Consider the following 412-nt stretch of genomic DNA (forward strand, 5'->3'; position numbering starts at 1 on the left):
CTTCAGTTCGTATGGCACCCAAGATCCTTCCTTTTGTATCATTCCTAATGTTGTCAGACGTTTCGAAACTGTTGTTCGATCAACTCCTAATGATTTTGCAACATCGGATTGCGTCTGACATGGATCTTCAGCAAGTAATGTTTCCAATTCTTTGTCTTGAAACTTTTTTGGTGCACCACTGCGTTCTCTATCTTGAACATCAAAATCACCGTTTTTAAATCGGTTAAACCAATCACTGAATTCTTGTAGAAACCATAGGTTTCTACAAGAATTTTGTGTGCTTCAGCTGCAGATTTCTTCTGAATAAAGTAGTGCAGTAAAATTCCCCGCAAAAACGGCTTTGGCACGAAATTTGACATGTTTTACGCTACGAAAAGAAAATGTTCTTTATAGGTTAATGGAAAGACACGCA

The 412-nt window shown here is 37.9% G+C and overlaps 1 protein-coding gene across 4 annotated transcripts in view; it reads left to right on the top strand.

Moving 5' to 3' along the window:
• Positions 1–412, top strand: part of LOC116846736 (caspase-8-like) — a 143,023-nt gene that overhangs the window by 37,371 nt on the left and 105,240 nt on the right. The window lies entirely within an intron of this gene.

This window comes from Odontomachus brunneus, unplaced genomic scaffold (assembly GCF_010583005.1).
Source record: "Odontomachus brunneus isolate Ranch 3 - 2012 unplaced genomic scaffold, Obru_v1 Obru_scaffold_068, whole genome shotgun sequence".
NCBI lineage: Eukaryota > Metazoa > Arthropoda > Insecta > Hymenoptera > Formicidae > Odontomachus > Odontomachus brunneus.